General features: G+C 46.7%; 1 pseudogene; it reads right to left on the bottom strand.

The window, feature by feature from the left end:
* LOC135513392 (AT-rich interactive domain-containing protein 5B-like) overlaps positions 1-20,299 on the bottom strand; it is a 142,262-nt pseudogene that overhangs the window by 69,600 nt on the left and 52,363 nt on the right.

The raw sequence follows: 20,299 nt of genomic DNA on the forward strand, positions 1-20,299 counted from the left end.
TAAAATAACAGACTAGAGAATAGAGCAGGGCTGTAAAATAACAGACTAGAGAATAGAGCAGGGCTGTAAAATAACAGACTAGAGAATAGAGCAGGGCTGTAAAATAACAGACTAGAGAATAGAGCAGGGCTGTAAAATAACAGACTGTAGAGAATAGAGCAGGGCTGTAAAATAACAGACTAGAGAATAGAGCAGGGCTGTAAAATAACAGACTAGAGAATAGAGCAGGGCTGTAAAATAACAGACTAGAGAATAGAGCAGGGCTGTAAAATAACAGACTGTAGAGAATAGAGCAGGGCTGTAAAATAACAGACTAGAGAATAGAGCAGGGCTGTAAAATAACAGACTAGAGAATAGAGCAGGGCTGTAAAATAACAGACTGTAGAGAATAGAGCAGGGCTGTAAAATAACAGACTAGAGAATAGAGCAGGGCTGTAAAATAACAGACTAGAGAATAGAGCAGGGCTGTAAAATAACAGACTAGAGAATAGAGCAGGGCTGTAAAATAACAGACTAGAGAATAGAGCAGGGCTGTAAAATAACAGACTAGAGAATAGAGCAGGGCTGTAAAATAACAGACTAGAGAATAGAGCAGGGCTGTAAAATAACAGACTAGAGAATAGAGCAGGGCTGTAAAATAACAGACTAGAGAATAGAGCAGAGCTGTAAAATAACAGACTAGAGAATAGAGCAGGGCTGTAAAATAACAGACTAGAGAATAGAGCAGGGCTGTAAAATAACAGACTAGAGAATAGAGCAGGGCTGTAAAATAACAGACTGTAGAGAATAGAGCAGGGCTGTAAAATAACAGACTAGAGAATAGAGCAGGGCTGTAAAATAACAGACTAGAGAATAGAGCAGGGCTGTAAAATAACAGACTAGAGAATAGAGCAGACTGTAAAATAACAGACTAGAGAATAGAGCAGGGCTGTAAAATAACAGACTAGAGAATAGAGCAGGGCTGTAAAATAACAGACTAGAGAATAGAGCAGGGCTGTAAAATAACAGACTAGAGAATAGAGCAGGGCTGTAAAATAACAGACTAGAGAATAGAGCAGGGCTGTAAAATAACAGACTAGAGAATAGAGCAGGGCTGTAAAATAACAGACTAGAGAATAGAGCAGGGCTGTAAAATAACAGACTAGAGAATAGAGCAGGGCTGTAAAATAACAGACTGTAGAGAATAGAGCAGGGCTGTAAAATAACAGACTAGAGAATAGAGCAGGGCTGTAAAATAACAGACTAGAGAATAGAGCAGCGCTGTAAAATAACAGACTAGAGAATAGAGCAGGGCTGTAAAATAACAGACTAGAGAATAGAGTAGGGCTGTAAAATAACAGACTAGAGAATAGAGCAGGGCTTTAAAATAACAGACTAGAGAATAGAGCAGGGCTGTAAAATAACAGACTAGAGAATAGAGCAGGGCTGTAAAATAACAGACTAGAGAATAGAGCAGGGCTGTAAAATAACAGACTAGAGAATAGAGCAGAGCTGTAAAATAACAGACTGTAGAGAATAGAGCAGCGCTGTAAAATAACAGACTAGAGAATAGAGCAGCGCTGTAAAATAACAGACTAGAGAATAGAGCAGGGCTGTAAAATAACAGACTGTAGAGAATAGAGCAGGGCTGTAAAATAACAGACTAGAGAATAGAGCAGGGCTGTAAAATAACAGACTAGAGAATAGAGCAGGGCTGTAAAATAACAGACTAGAGAATAGAGCAGGGCTGTAAAATAACAGACTGTAGACTGTAAAATAACAGAGAAATAGAGCAGGGCTGTAAAATAACAGACTAGAGAATAGAGCAGGGCTGTAAAATAACAGACTAGAGAATAGAGCAGGGCTGTAAAATAACAGACTAGAGAATAGAGCAGGGCTGTAAAATAACAGACTAGAGAATAGAGCAGGGCTGTAAAATAACAGACTGTAGAGAATAGAGCAGGGCTGTAAAATAACAGACTGTAGAGAATAGAGCAGGGCTGTAAAATAACAGACTGTAGAGAATAGAGTAGGGCTGTAAAATAACAGTTTGTAGAGAAGTAGGTTACAAGATAAATGATTTATTACTATGAACTGAAGAAGGCCATTGAGTGAGTCCCAACCGGTGGTCTCTCAGTCAACAAATGAATAAAGTATTTCATAATATAGCAATTTCTAAAAAAGTATTTAATAATACAGTATTTTCTAATCTAGTATTTAATGTTGCTCAGCTCGTAGCTGTCAGAGCATAGGGACTCAGATGTCTCCAGGGAACATGTAAAAAGGGAATAATGGAAATTTGGTTTTAATTTGACATGATTCAAACAGTTACTGGAAGACTTTTCTACAGCCTCGGTTCTCTGAGCTGCGGGAGGCTGGCCAACTGAGTATCAGGAGCAGATCATACATGGACTTAATAAATGAAGTATGTATGGAGGAACAACTGTAACACACCAACCCTGAACCCCTCCGGACCCGTAGGAAAGGAAAGGGCCAGTCCAGATACATTTAGTTTCACTGCCTTTCAGACCGCCTCCAGAGCGACCATGAATGACCAAATATAGAGGGTTGTAGAGGGTTATAGAGGGTTGTAGAGAGTTGTAGGTGGTTATAGAGGGTTGTAGAGGGTTATAGAGGCTTATATAGGGTTATAGAGGGTTATAGAGGGTAGTAGAGGGTTACAGAGGGCTGTAGAGGGTTACAGAGGGTTGTAGAGAGCTGTAGGAGATTATAGAGGGTTGTAGAGGGTTATAGAGGCGTATATAGGGTTATAGAGGGTTATCGGGCGATGTAGAGGGTTGTAGAGGGTTATAGAGGGTTATAGAGAGTTGTAGAGGGTTATAGATGGTTATAGAGGGGTATAGAGGGTTGTAGAGGGTTGTAGAGGGTTGAAGAGGGTTATAGAGGGTTATAGAGGGCTGTAGAGGGTTATAGAGGGTTGTAGAGGGTTATAGAGGGCTGTAGAGGGCTGTAGAGGGTTGTAGAGGGTTGTAGAGGGTTATAGAGGGCAGTAGAGGGTTATAGAGGGTTGTATAGGATTGTAGATGGTTATAGAGGTTTATAGAGGGTTGTAGAGGGTTGTAGAGGGTTGTATAGGGTCGTAGATGTTTGTAGAGTGTTGTAGAGGGTTGTAGAGGGTTGTATAGGTTTGTAGATGGTTGTGTAGTGTTGTACGGGGTTGTAGAGTGTTGTAGAGGGCTTTAGAGTGTTATAGAGGGTTGTAGAGTGTTTTAGAGGGATATATGGGGTTATAAAGGGTTGTGGAGGGTTATTGAGGGTTGTAGAGGGTTGTAGAGGGTTATATACGGCTGTAGAGGGTTTTAGAGGGATATAGAGGGTTATAGAGGGTTGTAGAGGGTTGTAGAGGGTTATAGAGGGTTATAGAGGGTTGTAGAGGGCTGTAGAGGGGTATAGAGTGTTGTAGAGGGTTATAGAGTGTTGTAGAGGGTTGTAGAGGGATATAGAGGGCTGGGTTGTACACCTGATCTCAGAACTGTGCTGTTATACATACAGTTGAAGTCGGAAATTTAAATACATTCAGGTTGGAGTCATTAAAACTTATTTTTCAACCACTCCACTAATTTCTTGTTAACAAACTATAGTTTTGGCAAGTCGGTTAGGGACATCTACTTTGTGCATGACACAATACATTTTGCCAACAATTGTTTACAAAACACATTATTTCACTTATTATTCACTGTACCACAATTCCAGTGGGTCAGAAGTTTACATACACTAAGTTGACTGTGTCTTCAAACAGCTTGGAAAATTATGTCAAGGCTTTAGAAGCTGCTGATAGGCTAATTGACATCATTTGTGTCAATTGGAGGTGTACCTTTTTTTTATTATTCTTTTTTTTAACCTTTATTTAAAAGGCAAGTCAGTAAAGAACAAATTCTTATTTTCAATGACGGCCTGGGAACAGTGGGTTAACTGTCTGTTCAGGGGCAGAACGACAGATTTATACCTTGTTAGCTCGGGGGTTTGAACTCGCAACCTTCCGGTAACTAGTCCAACGCTCTAACCACTAGGCTACCTGTGGATGTATTTCAAGGCCTACCTTCAAACTCAGTGACTCTTTGCTTGAAACAGCTACAAAAGTATCTATATCCACAGTAAAACGAGTCCTATATCGACATAACGTGAAAGGCCACTCAGCAAGGAAGAAGAAGAAGCTCCACAACCGCCAGAAAAAAGCAAGACTACGGTTGGCAACTGCACATGGGGACAATGATCATACTTTTTGGAGAAATGTCCTCTGGTCTAATGAAACAAAAATAGAACTGTTTGGCCATAATGACCCTCGTTATGTTTGGAGGAAAAAGAGGGGAGGCTTGCAAGCCGAAGAACACCATCCCAACCGTGAAGCACAGGGGTGGCAGCATCATGTTGTGGAGGTGCTTTGCTGCAGGAGGGACTGGTGCACTTCACAAAATAGATTATGAAGGACAATTATGTGGATACTTTAATTTTTTTATCTTTATTTAACCAGGCAAGTTAAGAACAAATTCTTATTTTCAATGACGGCCTGGGAACAGTGGGTTAACTGCCTGTTCAGGCTTCATTAAATAGTACCCACAAAACACCAGTCTCAACGTCAACAGTGAGGAGGCGACTCCGGGATGCTGGCCTTCTAGGCAGAGATACAAAGAAAAAGCCATATCTCAGACTGGCCAATAAAAAGAAAAGATTTAGATGGGCAAAGAACACAGGCACTGGACAGAGGAACTCTGCCTAGAAGGCCAGCATCCCGGAGTCGCCTCTTCACTGTTGACGTTGAGACCGGTGTTTTACGGGTACTATTTAATGAAGCTGACAGTTCAGTTCAAGAAATGTACAACAGTAATAATGTCTACACTGTATTTCCGATCAATTTGATGTTATTTTAATGGACATTTCTAAGTGACCCCAAACTTTTGAACGGTCGTGTAGGTATTTCCTTGCAGCAGTCGATAACATGACTGGACAATAATCAAGATAAGACAAAACTAGAGGCTGCAGGACTTGCTTTGTGGTGTGTGGTGTCAAAAAAACTGAGCATCTCTTTATTACGGAGAGACCCATCCCCGTCTTTACAACCATTGAATCTATATGTTTTGACCATGACAGTTAACAATCTAAGGTAACGCCAAGTAATTTAGTCTCCTCAACTTGTTCAACGGCCACACCATTCATTACCAGATGCAGTAAAGCTTTAGAACATAGGGAATGATTTTGTGTTAAGGGTTTCAGTGACTCCATTAGCTGTGGTTGCTGATGTGTTTATGGTTTAATCCTCAGCATACATGGATACACATGCTTTGTTTATTGCCAGTGGCAGGTCATTTGGTAAAAATAGAAAAGAGTAGAGGGCATTGAGAGCTGCCCTGTGGTACCCCACACTTTACATGTTTGACATTAGAGAAGCTTCCATTAAAGAAAACCCTTTGAGTTCTATTAGATTGACAGCTCTGACTCAACGACATGGCAGAGGTTGAAAAGCCATAACACATGATTTGGAGTGATTCCTATGTTTATTTATATATTTTATTTCTTATTTCACCAGGTAGCCCAGCTGAGAACAAGTTCTCATTTACAACTGCGGCCTGATTAATGTGCAAGTAGAGATACTGGGGAGCAAAGGAGCAAAATATAAATAACAGTATGGGGATAAGGCAGTTGGGCGGGCTATTTAAAGATGGGCTGTGTACAGGTGCAATGATCTGTAAGCTGCTCTGACAGCTGACGCTTAAAGTTAGTGAGGAAGATATGAGTCTCCAACTTCAGTGATTTTTTAAATTTTGTTCCAGTCAATGGCAGCAGAGAACTGGAAGGAAAGGCGGCCAAAGGAGGAGTTGGCTTTGGGGATGAACAGTGAAGGAGGCTTGATGTGAAATAGGAAGCCGATTCTAGATTTAACTTTGGATTGAGGATGCTTAATGTGGGTCTGGAAGGAGAGTTTACAGTCTAGCCAGACACCTAGGTATTTGTAGTTGTCCACATATTCAGTGTGAAACGGCAGAGCCACCGTATTCATGAGGACGTTCCATTCAAAGTTTATTTTCTTTTTCTTCTGGATCTTCCTACACATTGATGTTGTTACTCTGTAGCCAAAGGATTTTACAACGATGGCATATGTCCCAAATGGCTCCCTGTTCTCAATATACTGTTGACCAGGGCCCATGGGCTAGTGCACTACTGTTGACCAGGGCCCATGGGCTAGTGCACTACTGTTGACCAGGGCCCATGGGCTAGTGCACTACTGTTGACCAGGGCCCATGGGCTAGTGCACTACTGTTGACCAGGGTCTATTGGCTAGTGCACTACTGTTGACCAGGGCCCATGGGCTAGTGCACTACTGTTGACCAGGGGCTATAGGCTAGTGCACTACTGTTGACCAGGGTCCATGGGCTAGTGCACTACTGTTGACCAGGGCCCATGGGCTAGTGCACTACTGTTGACCAGGGCCATGGGCTAGTGCACTACTGTTGACCAAGGTCCATGACCAGGGCCCATGGGCTAGTGCACTACTGTTGACCAGGGTCTATAGGCTAGTGCACTACTGTTGACCAGGGCCCATGGGCTAGTGCACTACTGTTGAGCAGGGTCTATAGGCTAGTGCACTACTGTTGACCAGGGCCCATGGGCTAGTGCACTACTGTTGACCAGGGTATATAGGCTAGTGCACTACTGTTGACCAGGGCCCATGGGCTAGTGCACTACTGTTGACCAGGGCCCATGGGCTAGTGCACTACTGTTGACCAGGGTCTATAGGGTAGTGCACTACTGTTGACCAGGGCCCATGGGCTAGTGCACTACTGTTGACCAGGGCCTATAGGGTAGTGCACTACTGTTGACCAGGGTCTATAGGCTAGTGCACTACTGTTGACCAGGGCCCTAAATAGGGAATGCGATACCATTTAGGAAACACAACTGTTACTTTAGCTGGAAGTAAATGGCTCCGCCAACTAACCATCATTCTGAAGATAAAGGAGATTCCTTCATGGTGTCTCTGATGTGTTCCAGAATGAAATGTGTTCTTTGGAACCCCAGCGTGTGGTGAAGTTCTGTAACATGAACAATGACTTCATACTGCTGAGATCAGTCGTTACACAGTTGTTCCATTGGATTCTGTTACCCCTAGCCAAACACTGTTTAAACCCCTCAGGAGGGAGTCCATCGGGACAATCGGGACAGTTAACATGCAGATGCCTGTCAAGCCCTGCTGACATCTTCTAAGTCCTACAGAACACGTTCCAAACAGAATATGGACACGGTCCAGAAATGTTCCTGTCTTCATGTACACACTCTGAAATCCATTTCCATTGTGTGTGCTGTAAAGTTGTTTCTTATTCTCCTTGTCTGATTGGGATCCCAGTCTGAGGACCAGCTATAGGCAGCAGCAGCTGCTGCTGTAGCATTCAACCGTTAGTCTCATGTACCTAACCAGAGAATGTTCTGATTAAACCTTTAGTCTCCTGGTTAAACCTTTAGTCTCCTGGTTAAACCTTTAGTCTCCTGGTTAAACCTTTAGTCTCCTGGTTAAACCTTTAGTCTCCTGGTTAACTCCTGGTTAAACCTTTAGTCTCCTGGTTAACCCTTTAGTCTCCTGATTAAACCTTTAGTCTCCTGGTTAACCCTTTAGTCTCCTGGTTAAACCTTTAGTCTCCTGGTTAACCCTTTAGTCTCCTGGTTAAACCTTTAGTCTCCTGGTTAACCCTTTAGTCTCCTGGTTAAACCGTTAGTCTCCTGGTTAACCCTTTAGTCTCCTGATTAACCCTTTAGTCTCCTGGTTAACCCTTTAGTCTCCTGGTTAACCCTTTAGTCTCCTGGTTAACCCTTTAGTCTCCTGGTTAACCCTTTAGTCTCCTGGTTAAACCGTTAGTCTCCTGGTTAACCCTTTAGTCTCCTGATTAACCCTTTAGTCTCCTGATTAAACCGTTAGTCTCCTGGTTAAACCGTTAGACTCCTGTACCTAGAGGGTGACCCGATAATATGACCTGATATTATACCAATATCACACTAATGACATGCTAATATCACTATACAATACAAATAACACACACAACATACATGGTAAGGATCATCCTTCATGTTGGAGAAACAACACACAGACGGTTACAGTAACTATGCTGACGGCAGTTGGAATTTTTTAGTTCTGGAGGTTAAAGGTCATTAGCTGTGCGATGTCATTATAGAATGTTGAGGCAGAAGGACCTGAAGGAGACCAGGCAGGCTGTGCTAATCAGCCCTCAAGGCATTATAGAATGTTGAGGCAGAAGGACCTGAAGGAGACCAGGCAGGCTGTGCACTGCAGCTTGTGCTAATCAGCCCTCAAGGCATTATAGAATGTGGAGGCAGGAGGACCTGAAGGAGACCAGGCAGGCTGTGTTAATCAGCCATTAAGGGGAGTTGCGTCCCAAATGGCACCCTATTCCCTATTTAGTGCACTATCATCCCCATCATGTGGACCATTTTTTTAAAGTCAGTTAAGAACAAATTCTTTTCAATGATGGCCTAGGAACAGTGGGTTAACTGGCCTAGGAACAGTGGGTTAACTGGTCTAGGAACAGTGGGTTAACTGCCTGTTCAGGGGCAGAACGACAGTTTTGTACCTTGTCAGCTCGGGGGTTTGAACTTGCAACCTTCCGGTTACGAGTCCAACACTCTAACCACTAGGCTACCCTGCCGCCCCTAGGCTACCCTGCCATACAGTGGCATTGGGCTCAGTGCCATGGAAACCATGGAAACATCAGCCCATGTTAACATTGGTGATTTGCCTACTCAAAGCAGGAAGTGACAAGCAGGGTCAGTGTGGAGAACAGTGTCACACTCGACAGGACAGAGCATATCAGTACAACAGGGGGGTATTTCAGTACAGTAGTAATATTTCAGGCACTCACCGAACTCATCACAGACATTGTCGTTGTCGATGAGGGTGGGGTGTTCAAAGGTGTCCCTGCAGTACAGGATATGGGTGTGGTCTGTGAGTGAGGTCACGCCCCCCAGGGCCAGAACCACCTGTGAGGTGAGGAGAGAGGCGGGTCTTTCTTTCAGCCGGGCCAATAGGGAACGGTAGCGACAATACTGGGGGTAAGACAGCACCGACACACGCTTCTGGTCCCCGTCATCACCTAGAGGGACAGAGGAGAGAAAGACAGACAGGGATTAACAACATGGATAAATCAGACAGAAACGCAGTACAGAGAATATGTAGCAACAATACTGGTGGTAAGACAGCATTAAGACACACTTTTGGTCCCCGTCATCACCTAGAGGGACAGAGGAGAGACATGTTCTTTAACAGAGAGAGAGGTCCAACAGCTGGAGGTGGGGAGCAAGAAAAAAACATACTAGCAGTAGCAGGAAGTGACAGCAGAGGAAGTGTGAGCAGAACATACTAGCAGTAGCAGGAAGTGACAGCAGAGGAAGTGTGAGCAGAACATACTAGCAGTAGCAGGAAGTGACAGCAGAGGAAGTGTGAGCAGAACATACTAGCAGTAGCAGGAAGTGACAGCAGAGGAACTGTGAGCAGAACATACTAGCAGTAGCAGGAAGTGACAGCAGAGGAAGTGTGAGCAGAACATACTAGCAGTAGCAGGAAGTGACAGCAGAGGAAGTGTGAGCAGAACATACTAGCAGTAGCAGGAAGTGACAGCAGAGGAAGTGTGAGCAGAACATACTAGCAGTAGCAGGAAGTGACAGCAGAGGAACTGTGAGCAGAACATACTAGCAGTAGCAGGAAGTGACAGCAGAGGATGTGTGAGCAGAACATACTAGCAGTAGCAGGAAGTGACAGCAGAGGAAGTGTGAGCAGAACATACTAGCAGTAGCAGGAAGTGACAGCAGAGGAAGTGTGAGGAGAACATGTAGCAGGAAGTGACAGCAGAGGAAGTGAGCAGAACATACTAGCAGTAGCAGGAAGTGACAGCAGAGGATGTGTGAGCAGAACATACTAGCAGTAGCAGGAAGTGACAGCAGAGGAACTGTGAGCAGAACATACTAGCAGTAGCAGGAAGTGACAGCAGAGGAAGTGTGAGCAGAACATACTAGCAGTAGCAGGAAGTGACAGCAGAGGAACTGTGAGCAGAACATACTAGCAGTAGCAGGAAGTGACAGCAGAGGAACTGTGAGCAGAACATACTAGCAGTAGCAGGAAGTGACAGCAGAAGAAGTGTGAGCAGAACCGGTCAGCTTGACTAGACCGCCACATTAAGGTAGGAAGTGTTTTTAACATCTGATTGGTGCAATCTCAGCTGACACAGAAACTGGGGTTCTGAACCAGCTTCACTGTTTTCTATACTGCTCTTCAGTCACCCAATGCTTTGATTAACCTGCACCACAATATAGACAGTGTTTTAATGAGTTTATCCCTCCACACTGCTGGACGGCATTCAGGCTGTTCCACTCAGGCTGTGATGCAGAGGCTTGAGCCTAGTTTATAGACACTACCATGCTAATATAATGATACAGTGTCTCTGTGTTCCAGTCCAGTTCTGTGGGATATGAGAATCATATGAGGTTTTACAGAACCAAACTGCTGTTTTAACATGACACTTCTCAGCCAGGATGGTTCACATATACTGAGTGTTGTGATATAAACCATTGTGATGTAAACCGTTGTGATATAAACCGTTGTGATGTAAACCGTTGTGACATAAACCGTTGTGATATAAACCGTTGTGATGTAAACCGTTGTGATGTAAACCGTTGTGACGTAAACCGTTGTGACATAAACCGTTGTGATATAAACCGTTGTGATGTAAACCGTTGTGACATAAACCGTTGTGATATAAACCGTTGTGATGTAAACCGTTGTGATGTAAACCGTTGTGATGTAAACCGTTGTGATGTAAACCGTTGTGACATAAACCGTTGTGATATAAACCGTTGTGACATAAACCGTTGTGACATAAACCGTTGTGATATAAACCGTTGTGACATAAACCGTTGTGACCTAAACCGTTGTGACATAAACCGTTGTGATATAAACCGTTGTGATGTAAACCGTTGTGACATAAACCGTTGTGACATAAACCGTTGTGACATAAACCGTTGTGATGTAAACCGTTGTGATATAAACCGTTGTGATGTAAACCGTTGTGACATAAACCGTTGTGATATAAACCGTTGTGATGTAAACCGTTGTGACATAAACCGTTGTGATATAAACCGTTGTGACATAAACCGTTGTGACCTAAACCGTTGTGACATAAACCGTTGTGATATAAACCGTTGTGACCTAAACCGTTGTGACATAAACCAGTGATATAAACCGTTGTGACACTCTGTGATTAACCCGTTGTGACATAAACCGATCCATAAACCGTTGTGACATAAACCGATGTTATAAACCATGACATAAACCGTTGTGACATAAAACCGTTGTGACATAAACCGAGACATAAACAAATATAAACACAATATCTGTTCTACGTTGATGTTCTCACTCTGCTGATTTACACAGATCCTTCTGCTCAATCACCATCATGGCACCCAGATGCACAAATTAAACACAATATCTGTTCTATCAGGTGATGTTCTATCAGGTGATGTTCTATCAGGAGATGTTCTACCAGGAGATGTTCTATCAGGTGATGTTCTACCAGGTGATGTTCTACCAGGAGATGTTCTACCAGGAGATGTTCTACCAGGAGATGTTCTATCAGGTGATGTTCTATCAGGTGATGTTCTATCAGGTGATTGTTATGTACTTGAGTGAAGACCCAAAAGCGGTTTTAACAGAAAACAGAGTTCTTTAATGAAAAAACAGGAATGGCATAAATCCTCTTCCAACGTTGTCGATGGAACAAAAAGAACGTTAGTATAATGCAGGATGCACCTGCCAGGCAGACTCCGACAGGATAGGACAAGGTGGAAGCAAACGAGACGACAGCTTGCTTCTGGCATGAAAAACACAAACAAGAATCAGACACTGAAAGTAGCAGGAACAGAGAGAGAAATAGAGACCTAATCAGAGAGGGAAGAGAGAACAGGTGAGAAAGAGTGAATGAGCTAGTTAGGGGAGATGTAGAACAGCTGAAGAATGAGAGACAGAGAAGGTAACCTAAAAAGACCAGCAGAGAGAGACAGAGTGAAGAGAAAGGACAGGAACAGACATAACAAGACATGACAGTACCCCCCACTCACCGAGCGCCTCCTGGCGCACTCGAGGAGGAAACCTGGCGGCAACGGAGGAAATCATCGATCAGCGAACGGTCCAGCACGTCCCGAGAGGGAACCCAACTCCTCTCCTCAGGACCGTACCCCTCCCAATCCACTAGGTACTGATGACCACGGCCCCGAGGGCGCATGTCCAAAATCTTACGAACCCTGTAGATGGGTGCGCCCTCGACAAGGATGGGGGGGAGGGACGGGGGGGGCGCGAAGAACGGGCTTAACACAGGAGACATGGAAGACCGGGTGAACGCGACGAAGATAGCTGGAGAAGAAGTCGCACTGCGACAGGATTAATGACCTGAGAAATACGGAACGGACCAATGAACCGCGGGGCCAACTTGCGAGAAGCTGTCTTAAGGGGAAGGTTCTGAGTGGAGAGCCATACTCTCTGACCGCAACAATATCTAGGACTCTTGGTCCTACGCTTATTAGCGGCCCTCACAGTCTGCGCCCTATTACGGCAAAGTGCCGACCTGACCCCCTTCCAGGTGCGCCGCAACGCTGGACAAAAGCCTGAGCGGAGGGGACGCAGGACTCGGCGAGCTGAGATGAGAACAGCGGAGGCTGGTACCCGAGGCTACTCTGAAAAGGAGATAGACCGGTAGCAGACGAAGGAAGCGAGTTGTGGGCGTACTCTGCCCAGGGAGCTGTTCTGACCAAGACGCAGGGTTACGAAAAGAAAGACTGCGTAAAATGCGACCAACAGTCTGATTGGCCCGTTCGGCTTGACCGTTAGACTGGGGATGAAAGCCGGACGAGAGACTGACGGAAGCCCCAATCAAACGGCAAAACTCCTCCAAAATTGAGACGTGAACTGCGGGCCTCTGTCGGAAACGACGTCAGACGGAAGGCCATGAATTCGGAAAACATTCTCGATAATGATCTGAGCCGTCTCCTTAGCAGAAGGGAGCTTAGCGAGAGGAATGAAATGAGCCGCCTTAGAGAATCTATCGACAACCGTAAGAATAACTGTCTTCCCCGCTGATGAAGGCAGTCCGGTGATAAAATCTAAAGCGATGTGAGACCACGGTCGAGAGGGAATGGGAAGCGGTCTGAGACGGCCGGCAGGAGGAGAGTTCCCAGATTTAGTCTGCGCGCAGACCGAACAAGCGGCACCTGATCGACGCGCGTCACGTTCCCGAGTGGGCCACCAGAAACGCTGGCGAATGGAAGCGAGCGTACCCGAACGCCGGGGTGGCCGGCTAACTTGGCAGAGTGGGCCCACTGAAGAACGGCCGGACGAGTAGGAACGGGAACGAACAGAAGGTTCCTAGGACAAGCTCGCGGCGACGGAGTGTGAGCGAGTGCTTGCTTTACCTGCCTCTCAATTCCCCAGACAGTCAACCCGACAACACGCCCCCCAGGGAGAATCCCCTCGGGTCGGTGGAGACCTCAGAAGAACTGAAGAGACGAGATAAAGCATCAGGCTTGGTGTTTTTGAGCCCGGACGATAAGAAATAACAAACTCGAAACGAGCGAAAAACAGAGCCCAACGAGCCTGACGCGCATTAAGTCGTTTGGCTGAACGGATGTACTCAAGGTTCCTATGGTCAGTCCAAACGACAAAAGGAACGGTCGCCCCCTCCAACCACTGTCGCCATTCGCCTAGGGCTAAGCGGATGGCGAGCAGTTCGCGATTACCAACATCATAGTTACGTTCTGACGGCGATAAGCGATGAGAGAAAAACGCGCAAGGATGGACCTTGCCGTCAGAGAGAGAGCGCTGAGAAAGAATGGCTCCCACGCCCACCTCTGACGCGTCAACCTCAACAACAAACTGTCTAGAGATGTCAGGTGTAACAAGAATAGGTGCGGATGTAAAACGATTCTTAAGAAGATCAAAAGCTCCCTGGGCGGAAACGGACCACTTAAAGCACGTCTTAACAGAAGTAAGGGCTGTGAGGGGAGCTGCCACCTGACCGAAATTACGGATGAAACGACGATAGAAATTAGCGAAGCCCAGAAAGCGCTGCAGCTTGACGCGTGACTTAGGAACGGGCCAATCAATGACAGCCTGGACCTTAGCGGGATCCATCTTAATGCCCTCAGCGGAAATAACGGAACCGAGAAAAGGGACAGAGGCGGCATGAAAAGTGCACTTCTCAGCCTTCACATAAAGACAGTTCTCCAAAAGGCGCTGGAGGACGCGTCGCACGTGCTGAACATGAATCGGGAGAGACGGTGAAAAATCAGGATATCGTCCATGTAAACGAAAACAAAATGTTCAGCATGTCTCTCAGGACGTCGTTAACTAGTGCCTGAAAGACAGCTGGAGCTTCGAGGCCGAAAGGAAGAACCCGGTATTCAAAGTGCCCTAACGGAGTGTTAAACGCCGTCTTCCACTCGTCCCCCTCCCTGATGCGCACGAGATGGTAGGCGTTACGAAGGTCCAATTTGGTGAAAAACCTGGCTCCCTGCAGGATCTCGAAGGCTGAAGACATAAGAGGAAGCGGATAACGATTCTTAACTGTTATGTCATTCAGCCCTCGATAATCCACGCATGGGCGCAGGGACCCGTCCTTCTTCTGAACAAAAAAAAACCCCGCTCCGGCGGGAGAGGAGGAGGAGACTATGGTACCAGCGTCGAGCGAAACAGACAAATAATCCTCGAGAGCCTTACGTTCGGGAGCCGACAGAGAGTATAATCTACCCCGGGGGGAGTAGTTCCCGGAAGGAGATCAATACTACAGTCATACGACCGGTGTGGAGGGAGAGAAGTGGCCTTGGAACGACTGAACACCGTGCGCAGATCGTGATACTCCTCCGGCACCCCTGTCAAATCGCCAGGCTCCTCCTGTGAAGAAGGGACAGAGGAAACAGGAGGGATAGCAGACATTAAACAGGTCACATGACAAGAAACATTCCAGGATAGGATAGTATTACTAGACCAATTAATAGAAGGGTTATGGCGCACTAGCCAGGGATGACCCAAAACAACAGGTGTAAAAGGTGAACGAAAAATTAAAAAAGAAATGGTTTCGCTATGATTACCAGAGACAGTGAGGGTTAAAGGCAGCGTCTCACGCTGAATCTTGGGGAGAGAACTACCATCTAAAGCGAACAAGGCCGTGGGCTCCCCTAACTGTCTGAGAGGAATGTCATGTTCCTGAGCCCAGGTCTCGTCCATAAAACAGCCCTCCGCCCCAGAGTCTATCAAGGCACTGCAGGAAGCAGATGAACCGGGCCAGCGGAGATGGACCGGAAAGGTAGTGCGTGATCCAGAAGGAGAGGCCTGAGTAGTTGCGCTCACCAGTAGCCCTCCTCTTACTGATGAGCTCTGGCTTTTACTGGACATGAGGTGACAAAATGACCAGCGGAGCCGCAGTAGAGACAGAGGCGATTGGTGATTCTCCGTTCCCTCTCCTTGGCCGAGATGCGGATACCCCCAGCTGCATAGGCTCAGCATCCGAGCCGGCGGAGGAGGGTGGCAGTGATGCGGCAGGTGGCAGTGATGTGGAGAGGGGAGCAACGGAGAACGCGAACTCCTTTCCACGTGCTCGGCGACGAAGATCAAACCGTCGCTCTATGCGAATAGCGAGAGCTATTAAGGAGTCCAGACTGGAAGGAACCTCCCGGGAGAGGATCTCATCCTTAACCTCGACGAGGAGACCCTCCAGAAAACGAGCGAGCAAAGCCGGCTCGTTCCAGTCACTAGAGGCAGCGAGAGTGCGAAACTCAATAGAATAATCCGTTATGGATCGATTCCCCTGACATAGGGAAGACAGGGCCCTGGAAGCCTCCTCCCCAAAAACAGAACGGTCAAAAACCCGTATCATCTCCTCCTTAAAGTCCTGATACTGGTTAATACACTCAGCCCTCGCCTCCCAGATTGCCGTGCCCCACTCACGCGCCCGTCCGGTAAGGAGAGAAATGACGTAGGCGATGCGGGCTGCGCTCCTGGAGTAAGTGTTGGGCTGGAGAGAGAACACCACGTCACACTGAGTGAGGAATGAGCGGCACTCAGTGGGCTCCCCAGAGTAACACGGCGGGCTGTTGATCCTGGGCTCCGGAGACTCGGAAACCCTGGAAGTGGGCGGTGGATCGAGGTGGAGTTGGTGAACCCGTCTTGTGGTCGGAGACTTGGACGGCCAGGGTCTCAACGGCATGTCGAGCAGCAGACAATTCCTCCTCGTGTCTGCCTAGCATCGCTCCCTGGATCTCGACGGCGGAGTGAAAAGGGTCCGGAGCCGCTGGGTCCATTCTTGGTCTGATTCTTCTGTTATGTACTTGAGTGAAGACCCAAAAGCGGTTTTAACAGAAAACAGAGTTCTTTAATGAAAAAACAGGAATGGCATAAATCCTCTTCCAACGTTGTCGATGGAACAAAAAGAACGTTAGTATAATGTAGGATGCACCTGCCAGGCAGACTCCGACAGGATAGGACAAGGTGGAAGCAAACGAGACGACAGCTTGCTTCTGGCATGAAAAACACAAACAAGAATCAGACACTGAAAGTAGCAGGAACAGAGAGAGAAATAGAGACCTAATCAGAGGGGGAAGAGAGAACAGGTGAGAAAGAGTGAATGAGCTAGTTAGGGGAGATGTGGAACAGCTGAAGAATGAGAGACAGAGCTGGTAACCTAAAAAGACCAGCAGAGAGAGACAGAGTGAAGAGAAAGGACAGGAACAGACATAACAAGACATGACAGTGATGTTCTACCAGGTGATGTTCTACCAGGTGATGTTCTATCAGGTGATGTTCTACCAGGTGATGTTCTACCAGGTGATGTTCTACCAGGTGAAGTTCTATCAGGTGATGTTCTACCAGGATGAGATCACATAACGAAACAGGCCGTGTAACCTGTGATGGTGTCTGATCGCTGGGCTGAGCCCTTTCTCCCCTCCTCCTCCTCCTCCTCCTCCCCTCTCCCCTCTCCCCTCCTCTGCTCTCTGAGAGATTAAACCCTAATGCTGTTAGTTGCTCAAACACATAACTTAACACATAATAAAACAGCTTAGTGTAGAACATCCCTGTCTGCCAGGGACTCATAACCCCTGTCCACAGTCCGAGTGGTTTTACATCTGCCTCCAGGCTCCCTGCAGTCAGAACATCTGTAGGTCTCTGTGAGGGATGGCAGGCAGGCTGCACACTACAATACAGGCTAGACTACACTATAGTAAAACTGAAAAACCGTCAGCCAGCATGTCAGTAAACCAGACAGCCAGACAGCCAGCCAGTCAGCAAGTCAGTCAGTCAGCCAGTAAGTCAGTCAGCCAGTCAACCAGTCAGCCAGCCAGTCAGTCAGTAAGTCAGCCAGTCAACCAGTCAGTCAGCCAGTCAACCAGTCAGTAAGTCAGTCAGCCAGTCAACCAGTCAGTCAGCCAGTCAGTCAGTTAGTTAGCCAGCCAGCCATTCAGTTAGTTTGCCAGTCAGTCAGCCTGTCAGCCAGTCAGTCAGGGAAAAATAATCAGTATTTATCACTGCTCAGAGACAGACAGAAACATGTTCATCTATTTCTTCCTGGTTGGTGATCATGATAATAGTCACACACTGAGCAGCACCTGTTCTGGGGAAGTGCTGTTCACACACAGAGCAGCACCTGATCTGGGGAAGTGCTGTTCACACACAGAGGAGCACCTGTTCTGGGGAAGTGCTGTTCACACACAGAGCAGCACCTGATCTGGGGAAGTGCTGTTCACACACAGAGCAGCACCTGTTCTGGGGAAGTGCTGTTCACACACAGAGCAGCACCTGTTCTGGGGAAGTGCTGTTCACACACAGAGCAGCACCTGTTCTGGGGAAGTGCTGTTCACACACAGAGCAGCACCTGATCTGGGGAAGTGCTGTTCACACACACAGAGCAGCACCTGTTCTGGGGAAGTGCTGTTCACACACAGAGCAGCACCTGTTCTGGGGAAGTGCTGTTCACACACAGAGCAGCACCTGTTCTGGGGAAGTGCTGTTCACACACAGAGGAGCACCTGTTCTGGGGAAGTGCTGTTCACACACAGAGCAGCACCTGATCTGGGAAGTGCTTTCACACACAGAGCAGCACCTGTTCTGGGGAAGTTCTGTTCACACACAGAGCAGCACCTGTTCTGGGGAAGTGCTGTTCACACACAGAGCAGCACCTGTTCTGGGAAGTGCTGTTCACACACAGAGCAGCACCTGATCTGGGGAAGTGCTGTTCACACACAGAGCAGCACCTGTTCTGGGGAAGTGCTGTTCACACACAGAGCAGCACCTGTTCTGGGGAAGTGCTGTTCACACACAGAGCAGCACCTGTTCTGGGGAAGTGCTGTTCACACACAGAGCAGCACCTGTTCTGGGGAAGTGCTGTTCACACACAGAGCAGCACCTGTTCTGGGGAAGTGCTGTTCACACACAGAGCAGCACCTGTTCTGGGGAAGTGCTGTTCACAGACAGAGCAGCACCTGATCTGGGGAAGTGCTGTTCACACACAGAGCAGCACCTGTTCTGGGGAAGTGCTGTTCACACACAGAGCAGCACCTGTTCTGGGGAAGTGCTGTTCACACACAGAGCAGCACCTGTTCTGGGGAAGTGCTGTTCACACAGAGCAGCACCTGTTCTGGGGAAGTGCTGTTCACACACAGAGCAGCACCTGATCTGGGGAAGTGCTGTTCAGTGTATATAGCATACATGCTCGGGTGTTTTATTTCTCGTGTTTTATCATTTGACCTAGGATTGATTTTATGGAGGAAGATCTACTCAGGATCATCTGTTTCTTACCTCTGATATTGAACACTGCGTTGTTGAGGAAGAGCTTGGAAGCATTTAGCTGTCCTGTGCACAAGACAAAATCAACTTTGATTTATTATTGATTGATATTTCCATTGAGCTCTGGGGAGCTGGAGAATGTATTGATTTGCACCAAAAAAACCAAGTGATAGACAACAATACAGAGAACGGTGTGGTTGGAAGGGCTGATATAAAAACCACCGTAAAAACAAACTACGCACAATACAGGAGGACAAAAATAAAAATGGGTTGTTAAAACAGAAAACATAACCTACTAATTATAAATGTATTAATTAAATGATCAATAAATATACAGAATAAGTGTTTTGTTTAAATGTGTGTGAGAGTCAGGCTATATGGAGGAGATTACTGAGGAGTTTGGTTCATCAGACTGACCTCCAGTCTTCATAGAGGAGATTACTGAGTAGTTTGGTTCATCAGGCTGACCTCCAGTCTTCATGGAGGAGATTACTGAGTAGTTTGGTTCATCAGGCTGACCCCCAGTCTTCATGGATGAGATTACTGAGTAGTTTGGGTCATCAGGCTGACCTCCAGTCTTCATAGAGGAGATTACTGAGTAGTTTGGTTCATCAGGCTGACCTCCAGTCTTCATGGAGGAGATTACTGAGTAGTTTGGTTCATCAGGCTGACCTCCAGTCTTCATGGAGGAGATTACTGAGTAGTTTGGTTCATCAGGCTGACCCCCAGTCTTCATGGAGGAGATTACTGAGTAGTTTGGTTCATTAGGCTGACCTCCAGTCTTCATGGTTCATCAGGCTGACCTCCAGTCTTCATGGAGGAGATTACTGAGTAGTTTGGTTCATCAGGCTGATCCCCAGTCTTCATGGAGGAGATTACTGAGTAGTTTGGTTCATCAGGCTGACCTCCAGTCTTCATGGAGGAGATTACTGAGTAGTTTGGTTCATCAGGCTGACCCCCAGTCTTCATGGAGGAGATTACTGAGTAGTTTGGTTCATCAGGCTGACCTCCAGTCTTCATGGAGGAGATTACTGAGTAGTTTGGTTCATCAGGCTGACCTCCAGTCTTCATGGAGGAGATTACTGAGTAGTTTGGTTCATCAGGCTGACCCCCAGTCTTCATGGAGGAGATTACTGAGTAGTTTGGTTCATCAGGCTGACCTCCAGTCTTCATGGAGGAGATTACTGAGTAGTTTGGGTCATCAGGCTGACCTCCAGTCTTCATGGAGGAGATTACTGAGTAGTTTGGGTCATCAGGCTGACCTCCAGTCTCCATGGAGATTACTGAGTAGTTTGGTTCATCAGGCTGACCCCCAGTCTACATGGAGGAGATTACTGAGTAGTTTGGGTCATCCTGCTGACCCCCAGTCTCCATGGAGATTACTGAGTAGTTTGGTTCATCAGGCTGACCCCCAGTCTTCATGGAGATGACTGAGTAGTTTGGGTCATCAGGCTGACCCCCAGTCTTCATGGAGGAGATTAC

Source organism: Oncorhynchus masou, chromosome 24 (genome assembly GCF_036934945.1).
Source record: "Oncorhynchus masou masou isolate Uvic2021 chromosome 24, UVic_Omas_1.1, whole genome shotgun sequence".
Taxonomy (NCBI): Eukaryota; Metazoa; Chordata; class Actinopteri; order Salmoniformes; family Salmonidae; genus Oncorhynchus; species Oncorhynchus masou.